Below are 16235 nucleotides of genomic sequence, written 5' to 3'. Positions count from 1 at the left end.
GTTATGTTATTATGCACACTCTGTGTAGCACTGCTGTGATTTTGCAAAGCAATGTTTGTCTTTATACAAACCACGCACATCAGCGCTGTGACTTGGCGAAATATCAAAAGTTATAGTATGGTGTGGATTGTTTGTGCCACGTGGATCAAAGCGGGAATGTTGCTTAGGTCAAGATTGAAATTTCGGAGAAGTTTGAATTATGTTCAAACTATAATTTGACAGATGGAAAACGATGTCTTGATGTATCCAAAAACCTGAAAAAAAAAGGTTAAAAAAATTAGAAACCCCTAGTAACCAAATCATGACAATACCATCCTCAATTGGCGACTCTCTGTTTAATTTCCTTGGCTTTTGATGAGTAATATTTGATGTCAGTTGATTCCTGCCAATGTTTGCTGAATGTCAGCCGATGTTGAGATGCAGACAATTAAAAAACACACTTTAATCAATGTTTAATGAATGTCAAAAGTTGCCCTTCTACATGTACGTGTAGAACCTACTACCAAATGATACAAATCAGGCGATTAGAATGATTTGAGATAAACAGGTAATAAAATGTAAATAAGAATCTCCAGTCCTTTTGTGTTTAAAAGAATGGTACAGTTTCGGTTGTGATGGGGGGCTTCAGGTTTTCTTCTTTTTTAACAATAATTTATTGAGATAATAAGAAACCTCTTACAAAATATAAAAGGGCATACAATTCTAAAAAGAATTCAAAGTTTATTCGATGAAAATTGATTTTATAATGACTGAAATATCCAAAAGCTTTGTTTATGGATATCTCGGCCACATTTCAAAACTGATTTTCATCAAATGAACTTTGAATTACATTAAGAATTGTATGGTCTTTATCATTTTGTAAAGTGGTTTCTAGGTACATTTGTACTAGTACATGTGTCTTAAATCCTGAATCGTCACCTCAACCAATACTATACTACCCCTGTAATTCAGATCTATATACAGTGCACTTCTGTTACAACGAACACGGTTATAACGAAATTCCGGTTATAACGGAGTAAAAATTTGGGCTGCAATGTCACCCACTCTGTATTTCTATTGTTTATTTGTTCGGTTATGACGAAATTCCGATATACAAAAAAAAAAAAAAAAAATGCCGGTCTCGAGGACTTCATTATAACGGGAGTCCACTGTAGTGGAGTGTTCGTACCACACTGTGTGTGCTGTGTGTTACAATGTGTCTCTACCACACTGTGTATGCTGTGTGTTACAATGTGTCTCGACCACATTCTGTTGCATACCAGTATGTTTTATAAGGTGTGCCTACCACACTGTGTATCCTGTGTAATACAAGGTTTACCTACCACACTGTGTATCCTGTGTAATACAAGGTTTACTTACCACACTGTTTATCCTGTTTGTTATAAGATGTGCTTGCCACTCTCTGTTTTTGGAGTATCAGGTGTGCCTATAAACTCTGTGTATGCTGTGTTATACAATGTGAGCTTACTACACTGTACAGAGACTCCAACCCCAAGCACCTTGTAAACTGGAGATTCTCCCGCCAGAAACCCCTAGCAAACTGGAGACTCCAACTTGATGTGCGCAAAGCGCACATCACGAGCGCGAAGCGCGAAGTCCTTGCGGCCGGGGTCCAGGGCCCGCTCAAGGGCCCTGGAAGCTCTAGGGTTCTAGATGCTCTCTCATGCTATCTCAGGCTTATTTTTCAACATACGATGGCACAAAATATAAGTGAAAATTTAGTGATTGAAATCATATTTATTGGCTCAATAAAAATTTATTTCACATACCATATGCATGCAGATGCTATTTTCATTCAGCGATGCATATGAAATTGATTAGCATCTACAAAATCTTATGCAAGTAAGTATGCCTATGTGATACCTTCATTTGGTATCTACAAAACCAGTGGAAACTTCAAACAGTAAATACTACATCACCTAACTTGGAATTGGAATTTCCATCATCTACAGAACCATGCTGGTATGCCTATGTGATACCTTCATTTGGTATCTGTTAGCCAGTGGAAACGTCAAACATCAATACTACATCACCTTGAAATTGGCATTTCCAGCATCTACAAAACCATGCTAGTATGCCTATGTGATACCTTTCTTTGGTATCTAACATGTATTAACCGGTGGAAATTTTAAACATTAAATACTACATCAATCACTTTGAAATTGGCATTTCCATTATCTACAGAACCATGCTGGTATGCTTCTGTGATACCCTTCTTCGGTATCTATTAACCAGTTGAAACTTAAAAGAGTAAATACTACATCACCTTTAAATTGGCATTTCCAGCATCTACAGAACCATGCTAGAATGCTTTTGTGTGATACCTTTTGGTATATAACCAGGGGAAACTCAAACATTAACCACTACATCACTTTGGCTTTAAATTGGCATTCCTTTCCACCTTGTCTCACCTGTTACATTAACATGATGATGATTTCTGGAGTAACATTGGTTTTACTCGCTATTTCCCTGTTTTCTGTGATTCTCACTCGTATTGTTTTTAGAAACCAAAAGGCAAAACGAAGATATCTTTTTTTTGATATTCTAATGATGTACAAAAGTAATCAATTCAATCATAAAAAGGGCAGTGGAGTAATGTTTAGTCACTTTAGTCATGTTAGTCTGAGTCTTACCGGTACTTGTCTGTCCTTCTTTTTTCTTTAGACAGAAGTATGTTCTTGGTTGTATTTTCTTGTTGCTGACTTTGCTGCCATGATCAAACACTTGGGAGGGATGAATTTGTAGCTGGGCTCATCACAGTTGACCTTGCAGCTGAGAATAGCAGCAGTGGCACGGCTCGTCAAGTTCGGCCTGAACTCTGTGGAGTTCTTGCGTATCAAGGAGAACATCCTTTCCACAGAGGCTTGATTGTACGGTAACACGAGTAGTGTTCTCATCACTTTTGCGAGACACGGAAACCTGGGCTTTCCGCTAGCTACAGTTAGCGAAAACACTTCCAGCCACCAACGATCAGCAGGAATCCCTTCAAATTCTGGAAGACTTCTGCTCAACTGTAGTTCCTGCCACTCTCCTTCCAGGTTTTCCATGATTTCATCAGTCTGCTCATCTGCCTTGAGGAAACGCTGAGCCAACGAAACAACTGGAGCAGAGACGTTGGCGGGGAGAGGGGAAATATGACTACCTTAATTAATCGTTTACACCTAATACAGTGTATATTATGTTCATTGTTGTAGTACAAGGTTTGTAGATACAATAGTTAAGCTGCAAATGGATCATCCAAAACAATTCCCATGTTACAGAAATAGCACTTTCTGTTACTGTTAAACGCATTTCCATATTGGTACAAAATTAGTTTTATCATATTTGTATGTTACAAAATAAAACTTTCAAAAAATTTATATATATATATATATATTATATATATAAGTAACAAAGCTGCAACAAAGTTCATGCTGTATTCACCAACGGTTTATTTCTTCACACAAATTTTCGAGCGTCTCGCCGCCCTTTCTCAAGTGTTGATCAGGGCGGCGAGACGTTCGAAAATTTGTGTGAAGAAATAAACCGTTGGTGAATACAGCATGAACTTTGTTGCAGCTTTGTTACTTATCTTTTTATCTTGCCAACACGTGGACTACCTTATCAACATATTATATATATATATATATACATTGTGATATAAAAATAAATGGATGGAAATGCAATATCAGTATAATAACCCATGTCTGCACTGTACCTGTGCACTCTGTGTATTTCATCTTGTTGCTTGGGTTGATTATCCCTAACTCTGTGAGCACCTTGTTCTTGAAGGGTAGTCGCTGGATCATCTTCTTCACACCTGCTTCAAGAGATCCCCTGACACTCCTGTGATGCAACACATTTTTAAATTGTACCATGTATTTTATTGCTTTAATAAGCAGGCCCATGAAATAGGTTATTACACATTGTGATAATGATTTCAAGTGCCACTGTGTAGCAAGATGTCTACTGTTACAACTCTGACCTCAAGTCTTAGTAATCCAGGAACATTATAGCTTCATCTCTGTTGAAGGGTAGAATTTCATTTGAGAGTAAACCCACTTGGAAGATTATCATTCAGGTACATTGAATGAGGTGGAGCTTGCACCTGCACCCCCCCCCCCCCAAAAAAAAAGTATTTTATTTACTGGAAACAGAATGGACATGACATTACTTGACATCAGGAAATATGATTTGTTTACCTGAAGAACCCTGTAGAATCAAATCCCTCCTCCTCCTCCAACGTGGTCAAATACCTCCTTGTTGCGTTACCAATGCTGATGCAGTCATTTGCCTTCTGATTGGTACTCTTGCTGTAGTCTACTTGGGTTAGATCCTCTGCTGACACGATCACCGGTGCCTTGACAAACATAGCCAGGTATGACCCCAAAAGATCATGCATCTCCTGACTGATTTCACCCAGCCTGCACTCATCGGCCTGTAGGGAGATTAAACAGACAAGAAGTCGATGACATTCTGATCAAACTACAATTTGTTTACTCTGAGACTGTGACAACAATAATTAATAATAATTGCAATGTGATCTGTTAATTGTATATTAAAGTACATTTGTAGTCATTACAACAGTCTGATAGTATGCAGTGTATTAAGGAATTGAATATTGAGCATATGTGACAGTGCACCTCAAAACGAACATAAAGTCGCACACACTGATTTTGCGTGAGGACTGAAAATAAGTGAAATGGGTCAACCTAGCCGAACTTGACTTTTTCATATTTTCTGAAAGAGCAGGTCTTCTTTTACATTATGCTAAAATTTGGTATCATAAAACGGGCAGAAAAGTGTGTTTTTTAGCAGTTTATCTTGAACATTTTTGATAGAATAGTGTGATTAGGTGTGTCTTCAGAATCCCTTTTTCATTTCTGAAAAACCTTGTCCACACTCTTCACTTTCAACTCTAATAACTTTTGAAAGAATAGTGCTACTGCTTTGAAAGTTGGCATTAATTATGAACAGAATGTGTTAATGAGGCATGCTTAATTTCAGTTTAATCTGATAATCCCTTCATTGTTGTTACTCCAGTGGTTTACTTCCTGTTTTTTGTCCCATTCATCGCACAGCCAGCACGGTTTGGTAAAGATTAAGCGCTTGAATAGACACTGTACTTCAAAGCCTCTTTTCTCAGTTCACACTTTTCCTGAGGTTGTGCTTTCTTTCCAATATTAAGATAGGTTAGGAGAGTCCATTTGATTTGAGTTATACATCATTTTAAAGCTTAAAGTCTGCTCTTTCAGAATATGGTCTTAACTAGAAATTCATGTCTGGCGACTTTTTGTTTGTTTTGAGGTGCACTGTCACATATAATATGCATTGAATTCACTAACTTTTAAGTATCTATCATGACTCTCCAGTGTTTCTAACACTAAAACTGAAGCGTTTTGTCTACAATGTACTTGAGAGGGATGCTCTTCACAAGCTTTCTTAGGCCCCCCATCTGTTTTCAGGTATGATATTCTCCAACTTGCATAGTTAAGTTTCTTAAAGTCACTATTACTTTGTACAATTAGCTATGTACCACACACTGCATTACGGTATTTGATCTCATATTTGATGTTTTCTAAAGACAAATACATAAGCATGAATGTCAGCCTAAATCAGCAGTCTAGGTCCAAAAATACACATACAAAGTCAATAATGAAGCTGTATAGACAAACCTGAAGTCTTGTGTTGAAGGCATTCAAGCGACGGAGAGAGTATGAAAGAAAGTGGTAGGTGAGTTTCATCTCTGGGTCTGCAAGCCGTTCTGCACACCGCTTGACTTTTCCAGGCTTCTCAACATCTGGATGACTGTTGAAGTAGGATCTCAGAGCTTCCCACTGATTCAAGAAACGGTTGACACATGCTTCCAGGCTAAGCCACCTCGTTGACACATGCTTCAGAATCTTCAGATGATCAACCTCAGCAAAGATTTGAAAATCTCTGTACTCTTCAGCTCTCTTGGCACTGTGAATATTGATTGAACATAAACCTCATATTGAAATAGTAACATACACACAGTTGAATATACTTCATCAGTATTTGTATCAAAATAAAGTATGGTGTCTAAACTGAATAACCTAATGGGGAGCGAAATTCCATAAACATTTTCATTATTTACTTACACTATAGTTCTCACCTCTATTTCCAACATTCAGTTTGCTAATGTGAAACATTTTGCTTGGTATATGTTTGTGTCATGAGCAGTATATAGTCACATCATGTACAATTATCAAAAAACAATTTGAATTGCAATTTCAAACTGTTATTAATCATATATGCCTGTAGGCACTCTACCTGTGCTCAAAGAAGTAGTAGACATCAATCAGCAGATCTTCCACTGGTTGTGTAAGCGCCTTGACCATCTGGGATGCACAGAGATGTGCACAATGCGATAGACATCCAACATCAAAGACCCTGTCATCTGTCGCTGTCTTGATTCTCGAAAGTACAGAGTTGTTTTTTCCCACCATCACCGAAGCATTATCGCTGCTGAAACCGACACAGTTGCTCCATGGGATGTCTTGCTTGCTGGAAAACAAAAACAAAATGGAAACACTATAGGCCTATTATGATACTAGCTGTGATGTGCAATATACTTTCGTCATTTAACTGAACAAAAATTGTAGAAATATGCTTGATTAAAACCTAAGGGGCATTTCAGACAATTTTCGTAATTTCACATTAGTACACAAAAAATTGACAGCTCCATAAATAGATTTGTGGAATTTATTGCGGTCCTTGAGCAGAGAAACAAACACTCTGAAAAATCTCAAAAAGAATACACTGAACAGTGTTGGTGGTCAACACATTCACATATTTCAGAAATGTACATTGTAGCAGCGTAATTCCATTACAGTACCTCTTGCTTAGCAAGTTCACCTGTGTATAATCTTTGCAGGCCTTCTTATTTTGTTCTGAGCCCCAACTCATGCATTCTTATGGTGAGATCTGGGTGAGGCTGCCATGTCATCATCCTTGTTCATTGCACTATGTTGTAAATGTTGAAAACACTCTTATTAATCCTCATCCCAATCACTATAGATTCTGAAACCCTGTACCCAGTATAACCAATTTATAGTTGCTCATATGTAAAACCTAGCAATTAAGTAATGTAAGTAATGTAGGCCTTTAATTCTATATCTTTAGTTTTAACCTGTAACGTTAGGGCCTAAATTGTCGAACAGAATCTTGTTAGATTTGTTCACTACATATGTCTTTTGGAAGACCCAATAATTGTCAGTAATAAATAATTTCAAACTTACTGTGCAATCATATCTATTGATTTCATATCCGTTTGTTAATTTCAAAATACAAATAACAGGCAAAGTATATTTAACGTTAAGTTTTTACCTCAGTTCTTCGTTCACAGAGTTGAACACCTTCTCTGCTGTAGCTATATTCACTGTTGGCAGGCCCAGAAAGCGCTCCTTTACTCCACCCTTCTCTAGAACTCTCACTAACACGGCGCAATTTTTTTCGTTATGCTGGTCATTACTCTCATCTACCGCCAACGAAAAGTCAGATTTTCGGCATCTCTCTCTGACAGGTTCCAGAAAATGTGGTGCCAGGACATCCTTGATGATAGTTGCCGTTTTTGTATGGCCGCATGCAAACTTCTTGGCAATGTCACTGTCGGGGAACATGGCCTTGCAGAGGCTAGTGAAGCTGTCTCCAAGACTGAAGGGAATATTGCTGTCCGCCACCCACTTGCAGAACAAAATTTCTGCTTTTGTCACTTTATCCTGCAGAGATTCGCACTCCCTTGACTGACCAAAATAATCAGCCATTCTGGCCTGCCGTCCCTCCTTCTTAGCTGCCTCAAGCTTCGCGCGGTGGCTTCCCAAGCCCACGTGTTTAACCATATCATTGATGCCACCGTGCTTTACACAGAATGTAGTTACACAGTAAGTACAAAAAACAGTAGAAGTCGAGGTACCGGCGGTGTCCTGATGAGACGCTGTCAATCCACGGAAACGGTCTTCGCGAAACCATTCTGGCTTCACTGAGCACAAATACCTCCTTTTAGTAGATTTACCCGATTTACCGGAACGGGAATTTCCGTCGTCTTCGGCATTTTTGCGTTTGGTAGTAGTAGCAGACATGATGATCAGAAAGATCTTTCAGCTCATAATCCCAGCATCAGCTCAGTAATGCATACTAACCTATTCGCACGGCCGGTACACTGTATGTCTACGTACCGTGTACCGTACGTGTAAGGCTAGGCTGGCTATAGCTACATAGGGCCTTCAAATCTACCTTAGATCGTACAGTACGTAACGCGCGCGTATCCATCCCAAGAATCTCTTTGATCCCAAGCTGCACCTTTACGTTACCTATACCCCACCACCTTGGTCTCCCTGGTGGTGAGCGCGCGGGAGCTCGTATCTAATACCAGTAGCTTCAATACTCACCATTTACTGAGTACGTAACGTACTCACCGAAGAGTAAAAGCGCGCGTGGACGGTACGGGTGTATCGTATTTGCCGGTGGGTCCGGCGGTACATGTATTGTGTATGACTCTGTGCATGCGTTTTGTTTTAAGTTAAATTATAAGGGACGGTGGTGCGGTATAGCCAAAGAGGTTCTAACATGTAGATGTTACAGCACCTGTACGTGCGTTACGCACTTACTACCTCGTTGATCGTGCACGCACTTGACTTGTATTTGTTGATCGCATAGCAGTGATTGCGCGATGCGTGTTTTGACGCTTGATGAGATCTCCTTTATTAATATATGATTTTTAATGCCGAAAATTTAATTCAGGTTTTAGAATGGTGTTTCGGCGGGAGAACGATTAGTTTAAGAGGGAGAAAATACATCTTCAGCGGGAGACACATAGCCAGAGCGGGAGAAATGAAATCTCAAACGGGAGAACGGGAGATTTTGCAAAAATGGGCTTTCGGCGGGAGATCTCCCGTCGAAAATGGGAGAGTTGGAGTCTCTGACTGTATCCTGTGAGTTATAAGGAGCGCCTACCACACTGTAGGCCCAAAACCACTATTTCGGCGCAATTGGACAAAAATCGTGTCGCTTATGTTCCTACTCACCTAGGAGAGATAAAAAGCTCTTTCAAAATGCCCCTGTGATTTTATGTGATGCCAAGGGACATATAAACAAAAACTGAAATCATTTCGAAGGCGAAATCATACCACTAAGCCAGTGGTGGAGGGTTAAGTTCGGCCAACAGGCTTAAAAGTGCATGTCGCCAACGATGATTTTTAATGTTTTCTCAACTTTGTGGGAAAATATGAGCATAAAGAGGAAGCTTACTCACGGTTTCAGAAAAGTGGCTTAAGGTTCTATGAAAACCTAACACAACTTTTTAAACTAACCATTTTTTATCAACAAAATAACTGATGGAAATGTGTCGCCAGATTCGTTGAAACATACACTGCAAAAAGTCCGGTGTTAAATAGTGAACACCGAGCTGGTGTTAAATTTCCGGTGCTCATTTATGGTGTTAAATTAACACCTCCGGGTGTCATTTCCAAATTTTTAACTGTTTTTTGAAGAGTTTCTTAGTAACTGCACTTCTTGTTGATTTTTGATTTAAACAAGACGATCAAGAATTTTACATTAAAATACTAGATTTTTGAAAAAATGTGAAAATAAATTTACACCAAAGTAACACCAGCTGGTGTGGTCCTTTATTGAAGCTGGACGGGTGTTAAACCATTGATATTAACACCAACAAATATCAAATCAACACCATGTGGTGTCATTTTTGAATTAACACCAGTACAGTGTCAAAATAACACCAGGTACAGTGTCAAATTAACACCACGAAGTGTCAAGTGAACACTTTTCAACACCATCACAGTGCATTTTTAACACCTGTGGGTGTGGTCCTTTATTGAAGTTTGATCGGTGTTGGATTTAACACCCGTGGTGTTAAATCTAACACCCATGTTTTTACAGTGTACGTTACCATCTTTGTACTGCCAACTTGGTTATGCTATTACAGTGAGTACTACACAATTGTATTGTTTTTCTGACCAAAAGGGGTCTAAGTTTATGTTAAAAGATATTTCATCACTCAGCATCAAAAGACATGCGACTGCTAATCTCGCAAATATAGATTTTAAAAAGGTAGATTTAAGAGAAGTAACATACGTTACCATCTTTGTAAAAAGTATGAAGGTGCATGGCTCTGAATGATTGTTCTAGAGTTGAGACTAATGGAGTAGATTGTCGTCATACCCATGGGTGGCAAAAGATTCATTATTATGTTGCTAACTTATACGATTTAATCCACAAGTGTAACATACGTGATGTAACTTACGTTACCACCAAATGACAGAAAGCTTAATTACACCATTAATTACCACCTAAATGTACATTTCTCGAATCTGTGCCGTCGATTTGAGGTCATGGGATAGCTCAGCAACTTCTTTCAATGGCATCTTGAGCATTGGCAGCGCGCAAAATACCTTTACATGATGTGTTGAAAAACTGAGTAAGTATTTGATTGTTGGAAATGTGTTGTTGTTTTTCATAGAATCATGCTTTACTTCTGTTTATTGTGTCTTTATTAAGTCAGTAGATTCCACCGTAAAAATCCAGTTATTGCTTTGCTGTACAGGTTTAATCTTTTGAAATAAATCACTCAATTTATTACGTAACGTATGTTTCAAATTTTGGTAACGTAAGTTTCAAGATGTTGTCATGTTCATAACAGACAATCCACAGAAAAGCCCATTTAATTTGAGACAATTCAATTGTTGCAGTTATGATGTTGATGAGTTTCTCCGTCAAAATATATCAAATTCATTTACAGCTGTATGTTCTTGTTTGTTAGGAGGATGCAGTAAAAGGGGACATAATCATAGTATCTTTGAAAAAAAAATCGTTTGGTGGGCGTTGATGTTCAACTTGGCTTTAATGATGTCATATTCCAGGTATAAACAATGAATTTAACATTGTTTTAAGAAAATTCAATGAATAGCTAATAAAAATAGGGATTACGCAGATCTCTACTTCAAAACTATTGGATCAGGTCCCTGCATTAATATAGTAACGTAAGTTTCTAGTTTTGGTAACGTAAGTTTCATCAATTCATGTCATTGAAAAAGGATATTTTAGAGAATGTGCGTGGATAAAAATAACATTTAATTGTTCTAGAACTATAGTTGAAGTAATTCCATAGGGAAATAAGTTTTTTTCAATTATATCTATCTTCGGTTATCATAAATCAATATGGTGACTTACTACTACCTGACTATTTTTAACGGAGAAAATTAACTCAAATTTGTGTCGTTATATCGTTGATGATCTCAAAGTGAAGAAAAACACACTTTGAATGAAGAAAAGGTAACAAAAATACATGTGCATTAAAGAAATGTAATTTTAACTATTACTGAGTATACCATCATAGATCAGGCCTACATGATAATAATAATGTTAATAATAATTATAGTGATGTATGTTTCAGTAAAATATTATATTCAAGACATCAACATTTTTTGTTCTTCCTTCTCGTTGAAGTTAATGCAGTTGCAATGGGGAAGAGCAGTGCTGAGATTAAAACCCCATATATAGGGAACGTATAAGCTGCAATCAGATTGGCGAAAAATCATATCTCTAATCAAAGATTCAAGAAAAAAAAAAACATGTACCCGTCGCGTAGTTGACAAAAAAGAAGAAGCAAAGTCACGCATTTTTTTTTTTAATACCCTACCAGGGTAACTATAGGGGAGGGGGTTCGAGTTCCCCCGCCCCTTTGCCAGCAGTCAAAATATAAACAAAAGGAAATAAAAAGAAAAAATGAATCACAGAATCCTCCTCCCCAGTTTGAAATAAAGAAATAAAAAAAAATGAAATTGGGCTTGTACTGGCAGCATAGAATTAAGCTGAAGCCTTTCTTTATATTTCTTCAATTTTCTTTTCTTTCTTTCTTTTTTTTCTTGCTTGTCAGTCGATGAAACCCGGTAAAAGAAATGAAACAAAAGAAAAAATGGCACGGGAGCTTTTATTTTTCTCCCTGTCACGTGATTATAACTGGAAGTAGTCGACTTTTTCTAACTCTGTCCCCATCCCCCACCCCATGAAAATCCTACTTACGGGCCTGCCTGTATCATTATCAGTACCTTTGTTGTGCATGTATAGCAACTTGTCATTTCATTTTTCTTTTGAAAGATTCAAAAACATTTTTCCATGCCGGAGACAATTTCCAGATACGGCAAGAATTATTCATGCAAGACTTGTTATTCTTGTTATCGTTGTGGATTATACTGTCTTATGCATACATAACAAGGACAATCGAGTACATCATTTAACTAATGACAATTTCATTCATCCTATTCAGTATTGTGCTAATGCAACTATGTAATTTGACGTTATTTCATCGACCTCATTTGCCATAGTCAACTTAGTAAAGTGGTCATTTATTTAATTAACAAAGAACATTTCTTGGTTCCTTCTGTCCGTATCTCTTGTTTACCGAGTTCAGAAATTTCAAATACAAGCAATACGGCGTTATTGTTCATTATGAAGCACTTTAATAGAGTAACCATCTCGTTTCTGCCGTTTCTTGTTTCATACAAGTGTTAAAAATTTTGTGAATACTATTGTATTGCAACTGCTATTTTCAAACTGTTCCTGCATAGAATAACTGTTGCGACAGCAAAGTTATGAAGTCTGTAAAGTTATGGATTCGAAACATATCTTTCAACAGCATAAAGTGACAGCTGAAGATAACAAGTTACAAGACATAAATATGAAGATAACACGTTACAAGACGTCAAGCATACGAAAACTTCCATTATGATAAAATTGAAATGAAACCTACGTTACCCACCACTCGTTTTATATTACACGTACATCATGACAATATTTTAGTCCGTGAAGGCACGTGAAAGCATGTTCCCAACTCTTATCATTTCAATGCCATAAATTCATAGGTATGAAGCCAATTGTCTTCAAAATATCAGCAGTAACGGATTAATGTTCTACTCCAGAGTTTATACGTGGACATGTTATAAAGTCTTGCAGTTTTACAACTATTTCAATTGTAATTTTTGAGAATTGTATCACCATGATATTGCGACGTCTTGTTATAATATACGTTCACTTAGAGTTGACGAGAAATTTAATGTAAGAATATATACCAAAACCAAAAAGAAAAAGTACCAAAATCAGTTGCACATGTAGTAGTATTATCTTTGTAACTTACGTTACATTAACGTGAAACATACGTTACGTGGAATCTGACGAATATATTTTTGCGCACATAGATTCACATGTTTCATCGATGATACTCAAGAATTGGCTGGCAATTTGGGACTGATAAATGTTGAAAATATTTTCTGAAGAATGTCTGACATCAAATTATCGAGAAAACAAATGAACATTACATGAAATAAGATTTAACACAATAGGACATGCTGTGTTCAGTATAGCATACAGGTCATTTGCCATCCTCATCTGCAGGCAGCATTTACAAACATGGCAGCCGATGGTATACTTCACATCTGACGCATAATTATCTCAATCATAGACTGTAGTCACCAATCTTAAAGCATTTGAAATAGAATGACATTGGTAACGTATGTTACATGATGACATCTACGCCCTATGAAAGAAATTATCACACCACAAAAATAAAGCAAGATTGTGTGTTCATATTTTTCAACTACAAACTTGAATGTTTGTGTCATGGATTGGTATAAAAATGAAACCTATTCTAAAAACTTTAATATTCGCGTTTTGCGATTGTCCAATTGTGCCGAAATAGTGGTTTTGGGCCTGTAATGTGCCACAAGGTGTGCCTACCACACTGTTAAGCCTTTGTATTGCAAAGATTATACAGTGTGCCTGTCACACTCTGTCTACTGTGTTACCATCCATGAGTTTCCACTATTCTTAAAGGACAAGTTCACCTTCATAAACATAAGGATTGAGAAAATGCAACAATATTAGTAGAACAAATCAGTGAAAGTTTGAGGAAAATTGGACAATCGATGCAAAAGTTATGAATTTTTCAATTTTTCGTGTTGGAACCGCTGGATGAGGAGACTACTACAGCTTGTGAGTCATATGCGTACAACAGTATGAAGAAAATGTAAAAGAAAATTCAACATATTTTCACTTTTTTCGCATAATAAAAGAGCACTTGACTTGCCTCTTTCTAAAGGCAGGGGGAATAATATTACCCATAACATTTGTCGGTAACGAGTCAGAGGAATGTGTACTTTTTTCAAAAGATGGAATTTTGTGAAATTCTCTTTATATTTTCCTTATATTGTTGTACGTATGTGACATCTAAGTTATTCATACACTGCAGTAGTCTTCTCATCCAGCGAGTACTGCACAAAAACTTCAAAAATTCATAACTTTTGAACGGATTGTCTGATTTTCCTCAAACTTTCAATGATGTGTTCTACTAATATTGCTACATTCTCTCAATCCTTATGTTTATGAAGGTGAACTTGTCCTTTAATTTAAATGACTTTGGAGTAGGATGGTTGTTGTGATATTCTTGGTTGAAACGGGTCTGAAACCTATTCATTTGTATGCTCCTGAAGTCTCTGAGTGGTCTGAATACATGTATGTTAAAAAAAACAAAGAAAACAAGACAAAACAGATATTTTCAGAGACAAAACAACAAGAAATCAGTGCCCCCATAATTGTCTTGTGCCACATTTGATATAGCCCCCTCCCCCCCCCCCCAAAAAAAGGAGAGTAATATTGTACATGTACATGAATATGTGTAAGTAAAATGATTTTGTGTACTCACGCAGATTTTGCTTTGTCATCCGTGTCGTAATTTATAGTACATTGTACAATTTGTAAGAAGTTGTGTAAAGTTACAAACATCTTTGTACACGAATGTTCTTCACAAAACCAATTACTAACATACATTTGTGTGTGTGTGTGTGTGTGTGTGTGTGTGTGTGTGTGTATATATATATATATATGTGTGTGTGTGTGCCTACCAGGAATTCACTTGTCACATGAAATGTAAAATTTCACCAGTTTGATTATGCAGTGTATGATACGTAGAATACACCCTTCAGTAGCAAATTTAATTTCAACCTTCTGATCGTTTTATCTAATACGAAGCTTTCTCATTTTTAGACTTCGTGCACTGTAGACCTACTTATCATCAGCTGATGAAACCCTGAAGTGGCATCAGAAATATAAAGCGTGCCTCCACTGGACTTTTAACAATGCAGCAATGGCCCTGACATGTATACATGAAACATCTCCTTGGGCCCCCCCCCCCTCCCCCCTCCCCACACCTTACAGGGGTGTTGAGTCCCGAGCCACCTTCAGATTAACAACCATAGAGTAGCCTTCAGTATTTTTTTTTTTTTGGGGGGGGGGGGGTAATGTGTGTAGACATGGCCATATGTCCGATTCTTACAATTGAAATAATATACACTGTACATATGTCCCACACTTCGGGAGAAATTTGGAAAACTTTCACACACACACAAAAAAATATCATACGATAAGTTGGCTAGTAATTTTAGTTGCTAGAATAAGAAAGTCTAGATAACTTATGTTTTGTTACCTGGTTTCTAATATTCTGATAAAATTATTTGAAGATCATACACATGACTATGTACAAATTTTTAAACATAGCAACCAAGCTGGCGGAGAGGGGGTCTTATCCATCCTATAAGGGAGCTATTTATTTCATTATTGTTCACAAAGTGTATGAATTATGTTTGTTATGAATGTATACTTATAAATATAAATATAAATAAATAAATGAATAAATATGTATATATATATATATGCATATATTATATATCATCGCATCCTGGTCGCTGATGAAGAATGCGATGACTAACCTGTTTGGTGTCTTGTTTCTATATCACGCGCTTTCCTCGCCAGGATAAAGCGTTTTTAGTCTAATGCCATTTTAGGTTTTTATCACATGCATATATGGATGTATGCATATACATCGTATATAATTATGTGATAAAAACCTAAACTGTATATATGTAGATCTATGCCATTTTAGGTTTTTATCACACAGTACATGTATATACAATGTATGCATACATGACTTGCGTAAGTTGCGTAGTTCGTGGTATCTGTCACCTCTGATGCCGAACGTGTTTTCATGTGGAGGTGAGAGGGTGTAGTAGAAGGTATCCTTTTACCTCACGAGGGAGCTTTTGCATTTGAACTTTATTTGAGCCAAAAACTTTATTGAGACATTGCGATCATTCACCCTCCGGCGTCCGTCGTGAACTGTGTACATTTACATCTTCTTGGAAACCCCATGTCGAATTTTCACCAAATTT

This window comes from Diadema antillarum, unplaced genomic scaffold, assembly GCF_040938485.1.
Source record: "Diadema antillarum isolate AM-2024a unplaced genomic scaffold, OU_Dant_1.0 scf00000113, whole genome shotgun sequence".
Classification (NCBI taxonomy): domain Eukaryota; kingdom Metazoa; phylum Echinodermata; class Echinoidea; order Diadematoida; family Diadematidae; genus Diadema; species Diadema antillarum.
Note: the sequence above shows the minus strand (reverse complement) of the source record.